Here is a 12,932-nt window from a genome sequence, read left to right as displayed (position 1 = left end):
AAAGAAATACCTCCTATTTGCATGGAACTTCCTGTGTTCCAGTTTGTGCTTGTTGCCCCTCTTTCTCAAGGGAGTGGCATGCTTAATTTCAAGCCCCACGTGATTTAAATAGTACATCAGTTTGGGAGAAGGCATGATGGCCACTCTGCTAGCTGGCAACAATCTCATCACACGGATGGGAAAGAATGAATTAGAACCTGGAGTTGTGGAGGCCAGGCATGCTTTCACTGCAGTGAAAAAGCTGGCTACTTCTTAAATTTTCTTGCACGTGTTCCTGACAGTCTCAGCCTTCCTTGTTTTTATAAGGCCATGTCAAATAGGTGATTTAAACCTATCAAGCTGCTGGTTGCTCCATTTATGTCTGTGCTGAAGAGGATTTGGGATTGTCATTGCCACCTTCTGCCTGTGAGTCAGCCTGCAGCCTCTTGCCACATTTCACCTAGGTAAAGCCCTGTTATACTACTGCTCTGCTGCTACTGAGTGGGCTCTAAAATCTGCAGTGCTGTATGTGTCATAAGCCATAAAGGTTGGGCTTAGCCCTTGCTGTTCATTCAGGAGAGCAGCTGTAGCTGGCACAAATCTCAGCTGAGCGTCAGCTAAGGCCAGGCTTTTGGGAATTTCACTTCCTTTTTACCGGCTTAAATGAATGTTTTTGACTTTGTACAGGACAAGGAAGGAGGAGCTGCACTCAACTGCTGTAGCATGTGTGGAATACAGCGTGAGGTGCTGCTGCTGTGCTTTGCTGCTACCAGGTATAGGGTACCATTTCTTGACGAGTCTTCAGGCAAGATCAGCATCTGTGAACTCATCAGCTGCATTGCATTTCTGGTATTCCAGGAAAAATGCTGCTGTTAAGGTTGGCATTAACATAATCACAAAGATTTTGTGTAATATCCTAAATGTAGACTGTGAAAATTGTTACGTATTTGAATTGATTCCTAAAGAAGGTGATCATTTATATTTATGCAATTCTAAATGCACTTTCGTTTTTGGTTCAAATTACGCAGTGATTGATAGGATAAAGAACTTACTATGCGACAGGAAGTATTTTTAGTGGGAACACAGGTATAAGAGCAGAAAGAAGGAAGAAACAGGAATAGAGGAGAGCGGTCTGGGATATTTCAGGCACTGATGTGGGTGTGCAGATTTGTGATTGAGGAACACAGGACTTGTATCCTGAGACTTGAGGAAAGCAGAACTTCTATCCTGAGATTTTGCAGGAGGTGGGCATGGGTTTTCTGAAGAGCTCTAACAGTGTGTGCTGATGGTTAATGTATGGTACACATTGTAGGCATTTAGAAACTTGGAAACATTGAGACATTCTTGAAAATAATCGGTGGGATTGTTTTCCAGTAAATCAGAATAAAAAAAGTACTGGAATGGTTCATGGCCCCTTGCAAACGACTTTTAAAAGATACCCTTACTTACATTCATCCTTTCATTTTGAGAAATAAGTGGTAGTCAAGGTCTCATCTTATTTTCAGAAGTGTGGAAAATATTGGCCTTTTATAGAAGCATCTTCCAAAATTCGTGGGCTAAATTCCCATTGCTTAGTGTACTGTGTGATCAAATTATAATAAGCAGTTCTTGGAATGGGTTAGTATTCATTACATGCTTATTTTTAAGTGCTTTGATAAATATTTTTGTTTTGTCATGTTAATTTCTTTGAGTGAAGCTATTAATAAAATCATTGATTTTTAGAAGTCAAACATTTTACTTGTGTATGATGCAAATTACATATGAATTCAGTAGTTCAGTGAAGAAGCAGTGTTAAGTCACCAGGTGGTGGAGCTGTCATTTTTTTCTTATTCTGAAGCAAAAATTCTATTTAAACTTTGTGTTAAACTTCTATAGGTTTTCTTCAGAAATGCCCTATTTTGCTATAAAATCATCCTACTTCTCCAAATGTCCAGGATCCATGTGTTTGATACTCACTTCTATCTGAAACATTAAGTATTCAATTCTTACTCAAATGCAAGTAGCATTTCCCTGTGATCTCATGAAACATGACTAACTACTTGTATGTCATACTTTTAGCAAGTGTGTGGAGGCTTTAAAAAACACAACATTGATTCAAACATTATTTGGGAAATCATTTAAAGTTACTTCTGAATGCATGCTATTACTCTATCTTGGAAAATGCCATGCTTCTAAACCTGTTGCTATTTACATTTGTGTCACATCCACTTATATCAGACATGCTGGATTACACTGTATAATGAAAGCCGTATTGCTGTACTCTAATCTTTATCTCTTTATATCCGATCTGCTTTGAATTGCACATGAGTATTGTTTATGGTTACTTAAAATAACTACTGCTTTTATTCAAGGGCAGTGTTATGTATGGTGAACACTTAACACTCAGCCCTACTATGGCAGCAGCTACAGATCCTGTATCCTTGGTTCCAGCATGAAAGCTGCAGAGATCCAGATCTTTCATTTAAGTTTCACATTTGAAAAATCTGAAGCTTGTGAAATTGTAGATGTAAAGAAAATTGTAATGCAATTCTTGAACCACTGTTCTCTTTTGAGGGGTTTGGAACTTACGCTCTCTTCCTCACAAAGCAGGTCACACACTCTTGCTCAGATGGGAAAGGAACAAACAGCAAGAGAGAAAGAAATACATGTTAAAGCTGACCTGAACTACTTTTGGTTTTGACATCAGTGCTTGAGTCATTCAGAGCCTTTAACAGACTTCTCACTTCACTTACCAGCCTGTGTAACGGAACAGTTTCCGCTGACTTTGGGACATTTGCACATCTGCATATTGGTTACACTTATTAAATTATTGTCGCACATTGTGCTGACTGCCTAAGATAGCACTGTGGAAGAAACTCTTAATATTATCAGATGAAAAATCCAAGTGAATACAACATTTAGAGAGAGCTGTTGGGGATTCTGCTCCGGATTCAATTATTTCCCAGCGCAAACTGACTTTTGGCTGTTGAATATCACAGAGCTTTTATATGTGACTTCCTAGGTAAAGTGGAGCAGAATTGAGCAACTTCCTTTTTACAAAGGCAATTATGCACATTGTCTTATTATAGCCCCTGAGACCAGCTTTCCTATGGAGCTTCTTCCCCACCATCCCATCATCCCTGCTGTATTCCTGTTTTCTCCTCCTCCTCATGACTATCTGGTACTTCCTCTGCTCTTAGTGTGGTCCATTTCTCTGAGCTCTCCCACTGACTGAAGATGGACAACTTCTTCAGGCCTGTAACAGTGCCCTTTGTTGTGTGTTAATCCTTAATGGATCTGAATTTTCCATGTTGGGTTCTTATTATGGCCCTAATGTTTTGAGGATAATTGTCTGGGCACCAGAAAGCCTTCCCTCTTCATTTAGATGAATGTGTTGATGTTTATTAATTAGGGAATAGTTCCAGGAACAAAATCATTCCACAGTCTATGATGCCAGACAAGAGTGGAGCTTTGATCAGGATGGGGCTGCTCACTGTCATGTTCATCATTGCAGGTGAACACAAACACTGTGCACCATCTAGAGATCTTGGAATCAGATGCATTGTTTTTTTTCTTGGCAAGCCCTGCATCTTTGTTGTTTATCCTCTGTCTTCTGTTTTCTGATCACTGTTCCTTCAGCTGGAATTTGCAGTCTCCTCATATCTGTAGGCATAACTGCAACTATCATTTTTTTCCTGTACTTTTACAGTTCTGCCAAAACGATCACAGCCAGTTTGAGTCTCCTAACAGTTTTCTAAAAGCTGAGATTTGGTTGGTACAACTTTGCTGGGGAATGGCATATATACGGTTGTGCTCACTTCTATGAGGAAAGAGGTTACCACATGTGGAGGAGACCGATGTCACCTTACTTAACCTCAGCTGCAGCCAGAACTTTCTGAATTTTCCTACAATTCAGACTTTAGAAAACCCCAGTGTGATTGTGGTAATATAGAAGAGACAGAAGTGGTGGGAAGGAAGGAGAAAACAATGGCTATGATTTCCTGATGTGTGTCTCTTGGCCCTGCGTGGATCTTTTCTAGCCTTACTTCAGGTAAATACCCCTTTGTTCCTTTCTTCCTACCTGCTCAGCTTTGCTGAAGCAGTTGCAGCCCTTTTTTTCTTCCCTAAGGGTGAACAGAGCGTCAGGAGTGAGCCGGCCCAGGTAACAAGAGCTGGAGAAGAGGCACTTATGGTAAACTCACTGTTAAAATGTAAACAATAAACAACAGCGTGGTAAGAGGTGGAAGAAGCCTGGATTTACCGAAAGCAGCCTTGCCACTAGATAATGCTTTTTAATATTACTGGTAAGAGTTCTTCAACTTCTTCAGTTTCTTGTGCTGAGGTTGTTCCTGGCAATCATCTACTTCACTGCTGGGACACTTACATTGTGAAATCTGCTGTTCTCTCTTGTTAAAAGAAAGTAATTTTGCCAGTGAATCTACAGAGAAGCACCTCAGCCTCCAGACTGGGAGCAGTCATTTGAGATTTTGCAAATCTCCCATGCTGATGTCAGGGATATGCCTTTTGTGGTATCTCATAATAATACACCCACATTTGACCTGGTGGTGAGTAAGTCTCTGCACAGCCTCACTTTGCATGTAGGGGCTTAGCTCATCTATGCTGAGTTCTCCCCAGACTATCTGCATATCCTCCCACAAGCCCTGCTTGCCAAGCAGCCTGGAGATGCTCTGCTCCAAGGCTTCAAAGGCAAAGCCAGCATTTCTTTGCAATTAGGTAGAAATGTACAGCTGGGATGGACCTCCCACTGCGCAACAGTCATTGTGGGAAAGTATCAGTGGCCTTTCCCTTCTCCATGCCTGGCTTAAAAAGAGCAGAAAATACAAGAATGAATAAATGAGGAAGGCTCTGCTTCCATGTTGCTCTTGTTCTGCAGGCTGCTTCTTTGTCCTGCTCTGTCATCAGCATGCTTCTTGAAGAGCTGGCTCTCAAGTGGGGAAACAAGCAGAGCAAAACCCATCCCGAACCCCCTGCACAAATGTTTATGCTGGGGATTCATCATAGCTTTTTGGAACATCTAATGTTCAAATTCTTCAAAAGGCAAGAAAAAACTGCTACATTCAGCAGAAAACTCTCTATATACCATGAGCTTAGAACTGAAAGCTATAAAAATGCCAAATTTTAATTTTTTTTTTTTTTTTTTTTAGACTGGAGACCTTGTATCAACATGTGTTTCTCTGAATTTTGAGTTACTCTTAAAAAAAATGGAGCTGACAGGTATTCCTTTATTTCCTTTGAGTACATGATTAATTGATCCTGTTGGCTTGGAGAACTGCAGAACTGTGATGGGAATATAAAAATCTTCAATTTGAAAAAAAAACATCTTACTTCACTATTTCCTTTTAGTCCCTACGTTTCTTTAAGTAGTCTGTAGCAGCCAAATAATGTCATGTAACAGATATTTCATTGTTCATAGAATAAACTGTAATTATATGATAAAAGAATGCATTTGTCATTCTCATAATGGGACAAAATTAATAACATGGAGACAAATACAGTTAAAGAAAAGAAGAGAAATACTGACTCAAAATACATAGCACTAAAGCTTACATTAATGTTGCTTCCTTCTGCTTGTTTTTCCTTTCATTTTTGGTTAAAAAGGGATTTTCCAAAGCACGGAAATTTGCTTATCCTATTCCTGGTTATTTGAAAACAGAGTGTATGAAAATCAGAATGTCTGTTCCATATTTTTGCTTTTGTTTTCTAATTGGGAAGAACAATAAAACATGGAAAGCTAAAAAATATTTGGGTTTTGAAATGTGGGCTTGGGGCTTCTTTGATGGATCATCCTAACACAGCTAGAAGGGACTCTATTGTTCTTTATGGAAAATATAATCCATCCAGGGACCCCAGATGACAAGGAAAATGAGGGGCCTAAACCATGACAAACTCCTGATGAGTAATGACAAACCATCCTGAAGCAAAACATTTTGATTTGCTTGGACAGTTCAAAACATTTTGGATTCTCTTTTATTTTCCCATAGGGACATTACATTGTTTTGGCATAACCAACTTTTTCCTGTGGAAAAAAATAATATTGCAGAAACCACTTTTCAGCTAAAAAACATGAACAGAAAATTCTGGAGCAGCAATAAAGAGATGTCAAGCCAGAACCGTGCTCATTTGAAAACATTCTCCCCAGAGAAAATTAGGAATACTCCAATCTGGCAATGAGAATTTTATATCATCTCCATATTTTACGCTAGTATAAAGGTAAATATATTTCATAGACAGTGAACGTAACGTGATGAAATCCATGTGGCATGGCTTGATACATTTCAACACATTTAAAATATGATGTTTCACAGAGACCTTCAAAAACTGTTTCTTTCAAAAATGTAGAAGTCTTGTGGAAAACTTAGGCCTTTGAAATTAAAAACTACACTTGAGACTTCACAAATGTGAACTTTTTAAAAAACTGACCACTGCTTTTGAAAAAAATAAAAGTCTACAAAGCAAAAGCTTCAGCTTTTAACTTTAAAACATAGCTAAAGCTAAACACATTTAAAGCTAAATTTGGGATCCCACTCGTGGGATCAAGTGCACCCTCAGCAAATTTGCAGATGACACCAAGCTGAGTGGTGCAGTTAACATGCTAGAAGGAAGGGGTGCCATCCAGATGGAGCTGAACAGGCTTGAGTGGTGGGCCCATTCCAACCTCATAATGTTCAGTGAGGCCAGGTGAAAGGTCCTGCTCCTGTGTCGGGGCAATCCCAAGCACAAATACAGGCTGGGCAGAGAATGGCTTGAAAGAAGTCCTGACAAAAAGGATTTGGGGATATCGGTTGATGAAAGTCTCAACATGAGCTGGCAATTTGCACTTGCAGCCCAGGAGGCCAACTGTATCAAGAGAAGGATGACCAGTAGGTCAAGGGAGGTGATTCTGCAACTCAACTCATGAGAACCCATTCTGGGGACCCAAACACAAGAGGGACATCGAGCTGTTGGATTGAATCCAGAGGAGTGCCACAAAATTGATCAGAGAGCTATAGCACTTTCCCTATGGGGACAGGCTGAGAGAACTGGGGCTCTTCAGGCCTGGAGAAAGGCCCAGGAGGACCTTATTAGTGGCCTGCAAGAAAGCTGGAAAAGCACTTTTTTTTAAGGGTGTGTAGCAGCAGGACAAGGGAAATGGTCTTAAACTGGAAGAGGGTAGGTTTAGAGTAGATATTAGGAAGACATTCTTTACTGTGAGAGTGGTGAGACACTGGAACATTTTGCCCAATGAGGTTGTGGGTGCTGCATCCCTGGAAGCATTCAAGGCCAGGCTGGATGGGGCTGTGAGCAACCTGGTCTAGAGGGATGTGTCCCTACCTATAGCAGGGGGGTTGGAACCAGATGATCTTAAAGGTCCCTTCAAACACCAACCATTCTGTGATGTTTCTATGAAGTTTTTAGAAAAATTCTTTGTTATTTGTTACTCAGACACATACTGCTAAGTTCAGTTCTGAAAAAAAGGGACACAAAACTTTTTTAAAGCAAAGCATGAGGTTTCGGGTTCTCTTCCTGAAGTCTTAGGTCAGTGGTAGTTAGGTAAATTGCCAGACCATCACATAGGCAACTGGAGGCAGCAAATTCTAAGAGAAGGCCATTGTCTTTCTAGAATTGGCAGCCACCTCAGTGTCTGTATTTCAGGACAACTTCTCTGCTAAATGTGGCAAAGTTTCCCTGGCTTCTTCTGTATCAAAGCATGCTTCATCCTGGCAGTGGTATGCACAGGACAAGGCCTGTTGTTTTCCACAACTCAAGTCAATCACATGCTTTGCCTAGGGTAATAAACAGATAACTCGCTGAGTATAAAAACAGAAGTGACCATCAGAGCAGCCAGTTGAGTTCTGAATATTGTCACCACTCAGATTTCACCCATAAGTGAATCCTGACCCAACTGTCCCATGCAGATCAGAACTCACTGAGAATTGGGGAGTCCCTGGCTTTGGGTGGTGTAGGCTGAAGGGAATGGCAAGCCCAAAGAGCAGAGCAATGGATAGGCTCAGGAATCTGCCTGCTATTGTCGACAACTGCTTGTTGGCACATGGATCATGTATCAGCTATATTGTACAATCACTTGTCTGGTTCTTCAGGCATGCATCATTTTTTTGTTCTTTGTGTGCAGAGCTTTTGAACTGGGCTTCTAGTTCCCCCATGGCAAGTCTGTTGGGTGCTTTCATTCCAGGAGCCATTGTAACATAAACAAGCCTTGCTAATCAGACATGAAAGAGAATCCTGACAATTCTGGGCTTTATCACATCCAGCTGTTGAAACCCGTGGTCACTGCAGACTTGTGCTGGTAAATGCAGAAAATGCTCTACTTGGTTTGTGATGTTTCTGACAATGACTGTGAAGTCAAATTAAAAAGGACAAGTGCAGTTCATAGCCGAGTGCTTCAATTTGAAGCACTTGTGAGTCTTCACTCGGACTAATAGTGATTTCAGAGGTACATTAAGTATATTAGTTTTTTTTATGCCATCATCACTTGACAAACAAGTGTTGTTTATTAATACATCCAGTATTTCAATACAACTTTCCTCGCCTTTTGCTGTTCTTGAGATTTATTTTTTCTGCGATTGCTTTTATTAGTCATTTTGGTGGGCAGTCACCCATTTGTTACCTGTGGTCGGCTCCAGACTTAACAAAATGCAACTGCACCCTCTTGTGGTAGCCAACGAATGGATTGTTTGGGTTTCATGGTTTATTTTTTTCTGAACAAGAGAAATAAAAACAAACAGCAGAAGTGTCCTGAGGCCACACAGCAGCAAAGCTTCCTGGAGAACTTAAAAAATGAAGCTGCAGTATAGGAATGTTGGAGCTCTGGCAGGCTTTGAAGACAAACTCCTATGGGGAAGAGGTTCAAAGGCACTGTGGGAGACCTTTGTGCTCTTTGTTTTTGTGGGGATTCCTATCATAATATATTCTTCAAGAAAAGCAGAGTTGGTATGGCTATATGCATAGGAATGGTACATTTACAACTAAGTCTAAGGACAATAATTCAGTATTAGTATCTAGCATTGACTTGAAAATTAGTTTTTGTTCATTATCTATATGTAAAAATCCATAAACTATCTGTTCCTCTTATACGCACTAATGGAAGTAAAGTTCTTGCACACAAATATACTTGTGAAAAGCGTAGGTTATGCTGTACATTAAAGGTTCAACTTTGAATACTTGTAAATCTCAACATGTCATTGTTTTTGTGACTCCTATGAGCACTTAAAGTGAGTGCATTTACATTCATGAATGCATTTATACACTGATGTCAGAGGTGCAGTGGCAAGAACTCCTTCAACTCATGAAGCAAGTGCATTGGCATGTCTGTCTTCCACAGGGAATCAGAGAGAGATTAATTCAATATTTCCCTTGCTTAAGATTTTTAAAAATTGTATACACATTGGAATGTGAATGTTATGTGGAGCAGTTGAGGGAGCTGGAATTCTTCAATCTGGAAAAGAGGAGGCTCAGGGGAGATGTTTTTGCTGTCTACAACTCTCTAAAAGGAGGCTGCCGTACAATGGAGGTTGGCCTCTTCTCCTGTATAGCTAGAGGTAGAACAAGAGGGAACGGCCTGAAGTTGTGCCAGGGGAGGTTCAGGTTGGATGTTAGGGAAATTTTCTTCTCAGAAAGAGTGGTGATGCACTGGCACAGCCTGCCCAGGGAAGTGATGGAATCACTGTCCCTGGAGGTGTTCAAGAACTGTGTGGATGTGGCACTGAGGGACATGGGTTAATGGACATGGTGGGGTTGGGCTTTTGATGGACTGGATCACCTTAGTGGCTTTTCCAAACTTAACAATTCTATGATTCATTTTCCTGCCAAAGAACCTCAAGCACTTTCTCTATTTTTTTTCCTTTTTTCTTTTCTTTTTTTCCACTGTTGGTGTGAAAACTAGGAGCTTCTCCATCAGATAAAATGAAGGAAATACAGGTATATATTTTTAGCAATAATCCTTCATGTCCTCCATAAGCACAGACAGTCGCTAAAAATAAGGGAAACAATACCAATAAAAAACCGAAGTATTTCTGAAAACATCACTTTCCACAAATAAATGTTACATAAAGAATAGTGAAAAACTGGTATAATTTTAACTGAATAAATATCCAAATGAATTATGCTGCCCTTAATGCCATTTCTAATGAAGCACAAGGCTAGTCTTTCACAGAGCACAGAATTAACACAGAGCCTGCTGTAGTGCCAACTACAAATCTGAAAGAATTTGTCTTAATCTCTGCCAATAGTTAGTTTATGTGTAATGTATATATAAAACAGAGCTGTTACACACCAATGTGACCATCTGCTCTATGCAGAACGTAGTGAGGTGAGCTGGTCTGTCCCTTTCTGCCTGGACTTGTTCAGCATGTGCTACAGAGCTCTGCGCACAGCTGGGCAGGGTGGTAGACTTCAAGGTGTCGGTCTGGAAGTCACATTTAGGAAGTTGTGGGCAGATACTCACATTTCCTTACACATGATGGAGTTGCTTGCCTTTCTGAAATTCCCCCACAACCATTATGTTATTAAAAATTCATATTTCTCCTTGTTTCTGTCATGTTTTTCTCTGTACCTTAAAAGGCCACCCCCCATCCTTAGTTGGTACCTGTTTCTGCTGTCAGCAGTATGGGAGTTTACACCATTTTTATGCCTTCCGGCTGTCTGCCCTTGCCCTGCATGCTGTCCTTCTGTGTGCCCATGACAGACAGCTATTGCTGTGGGTTTTGTACCCCAGCCAGCTCTGTTCAACTTGAGCTGTCACAAAGCAAACAAACAGGCCCAATGCTCTCCTGACTGTTGACATTACCATTTTGCTATGTCTTTCCACAGGGCATGCAAGAGTGCAGGTGGATGGGCAAAAAGGGGAGCAAGGCCTCTCCTATATGAGAAGGCTGTCTCCTGGATCTCAAGGTGGATTGCTTTGTGCCTCCAAAAGCAGCAGGGCTCCCAGTCATGTGAGTTTGCTTCTTCTCCAGGATGAGTGTGGATGTGAAGTTTATGCAGCTGCATCCCTCTTTAAAGCTAATTACATCACAACAAGTGCTTTGGCTCCAATCCTACACAGCCCTGCCCAGAGCCTGAACCAGCCTGCTTGCTTTTCCTGGGTGCCTGCCACAGAGGTTACCTCCCTGCTGAGATCCTGGCAAGCTCCCAGTCCTCTGCAGCCCGGGCTTCTTCCAAGTTCACATACCTAGAGCTCACCACTGTGGCTATGCCTCATGTCTCTGCATGAGTTCAACTGGTTTTTTCCATGGAGAAAGGAACATGTCCAGTCCCCTTTAAAATAAACACAGCTGAAATCCAACATTCAACTACCAATGATATCTCTTTTGTGGCTAATAAATAACGAAAACTCATGTTCAACAGTAGCATTGAACCCTCCGCTTGATAATCCTTGAACATTTATTCAATACCAGTCTCCATCACAGGTCCACACTCATCACGTACTCTAAACCTAATGCAGTTTCTAAATCAGCTTTGATAGGAAGTTGGCTTTAAGATGCATTGAGCTTGGGAAATACAGAAAGCAAAAATGTTCAATCTTTTCCACTCACAGCACACAGTCAGTTCTAGAATAGCTACGGAGCAATGGCCTGCATTTTGCCCTACTCATCATAAACAAACCCATTGTGCCTTTGGCACTCTTCCTCATAAGCTTCCTGGCCTTGCAAAATCCATAAAGGAATACAGACTTTCTCTTTTACTTGAATCTTACAACCCAGCTTTAACATTAATTTTGGATCCCCACTCGTGCTTCAGTTAACCATGGGTCATTGGATGCTCAGCACTGGGCTTTGCAGTGCACAACAGACAACAGATCTAATTTTCAGCTTATATCTTCTGAAGATCTAACTTGAATATTAATTCTTCTCATCTAGAGATATTTTTCCCAGATCTTATGTGAGTCTCTCAGCTCTCCAAGAAGATAACATAGTCCCTTCCAGGGACTAGGAGTGAATGTGACTGCACTGCTAGAAATTTTAGCCCTAATTGTAATCCCTACTATATCATGGGCCCCATATCACTGTCTCTATTCTTCTAGACACTTTCCCATAGTAACTTCAGCATTTCTTGTAAATGCTGCAGGATCTTGATAAATTTGTTCATTACTTGCTTTCACAGAAACAGGACAATTGATGGAGGATGGCACTATGAAAGGTTTGTGGCAGCAGAACAGAGAAGGATAAATTCTGAGACTTGTGTCAGGTTTGGTATAAAGAACTGAGTTCAGAAAAAGGAGGCGTGAAAATCAGAATAGCATAGGATATGGGTTCTTGTAGTGACAGCTGGGTTGCAGCTAGAAGTTCAGATACAAAGGGTTAATCTAGAAAGGTAACAGGATGAAAGTGCTAGTCACAACTGCAGGTTAGACTCTGAGCTGTGATTAAGCTAGGGTAGGAGTATGGATGCAACCCAGGCTGGAGAGTCAGATGCAAGGGGCACACAGGGTGAGGAGGTAGACTGACACTGATAGGGGGAAAAAAAACCAAACATCACACTGTTTCCAACAGCTCACGTTGGCATGAATTGGTGGGATATACATAAGCTCTATGTTTGGAATAGGGTTAATATTAGAGTTCAGTTTACAGGAATCTGAAGAATTCAGGAGAATCCAGGATCTTCCAAGACCTCTGGGGCTTTGGTGAAGAATGAAACAAGAGTAGGTTGAATTTATTTTCAGGTTAGCAAAAGCTTGATAGAACAAATTTAGGCTTATATCAAAGGTTTGAAATTAGGTTGGATTCCAGAGAAATGGGAACTGAAGGGTTCAATTTACTGCTGAATTTTGCACAACATACAGGAAAACATGATCAGTGCTGGCAAATAATTTATGGCTCATTCAGAGCATGATGGTTAAATGTAAGGACTAGTCAACTGAGAGCTAGAACACTTCAGGTTAAGTAGAGCAGCTGATTTCCAAGCAAAGGAATGGTTCATGCATAGTTCCACATTTATGCTTAAGATTAAATACAGCT

General features: G+C 40.8%; 1 long non-coding RNA gene across 1 annotated transcript; it reads left to right on the top strand.

The window, feature by feature from the left end:
• Positions 1-2,926: 2,926 nt before the first annotated feature.
• Positions 2,927-5,060, top strand: LOC122179102. Its single transcript, XR_006178537.1, has 3 exons — positions 2,927-2,980; positions 3,668-4,262; positions 4,853-5,060. It is a non-coding gene; the product is annotated as an uncharacterized LOC122179102 (long non-coding RNA).
• Positions 5,061-12,932: the final 7,872 nt, after the last annotated feature.

Source organism: Lagopus leucura, unplaced genomic scaffold, assembly GCF_019238085.1.
Source record: "Lagopus leucura isolate 7727_CA_CO unplaced genomic scaffold, USGS_WTPT01 Super-Scaffold_100002, whole genome shotgun sequence".
NCBI classification, from domain to species: domain Eukaryota; kingdom Metazoa; phylum Chordata; class Aves; order Galliformes; family Phasianidae; genus Lagopus; species Lagopus leucura.
The sequence above is the reverse complement of the archived record's forward strand: the minus strand, read 5'-3'. Positions and strand labels throughout refer to the sequence as shown.